General features: G+C 43.5%; 1 protein-coding gene across 2 annotated transcripts in view; it reads right to left on the bottom strand.

The window, feature by feature from the left end:
- DPP9 (dipeptidyl-peptidase 9) overlaps positions 1-393 on the bottom strand; it is a 17,308-nt gene that overhangs the window by 10,214 nt on the left and 6,701 nt on the right. The window lies entirely within an intron of this gene.

Here is a 393-nt window from a genome sequence, read left to right as displayed (position 1 = left end):
CAGGAACCCGGGACAGCTGCACTTGCTCTGCTTATGCAAATCAGATGTAACCAATTAACTTAATGACGTTATCTACAGCCTTCACAAACAGTTTCCATGTCAGACACTGAAAACAAAAGCTCTTCCGGGGATCTTGAATTACACTGAAGGGGACTAACATTCCAAACAGGGTCAGGAACCCGGGACAGCTGCACTTGCTCTGCTTATGCAAATCAGATGTAACCAATTAACTTAATGACGTTATCTACAGCCTTCACAAACAGTTTCCATGTCAGACACTGAAAACAAAAGCTCTTCCGGGGATCTTGAATTACACTGAAGGGGACTAACATTCCAAACAGGGTCAAGACAGATGAATTCTCTTCCACCAAGAACCTCCTTAGTAGGAAAGAG

This window comes from Buceros rhinoceros, unplaced genomic scaffold (assembly GCF_000710305.1).
Source record: "Buceros rhinoceros silvestris isolate BGI_N320 unplaced genomic scaffold, ASM71030v1 scaffold16746, whole genome shotgun sequence".
Lineage (NCBI taxonomy): Eukaryota > Metazoa > Chordata > Aves > Bucerotiformes > Bucerotidae > Buceros > Buceros rhinoceros.
The sequence above is the reverse complement of the archived record's forward strand: the minus strand, read 5'-3'. Positions and strand labels throughout refer to the sequence as shown.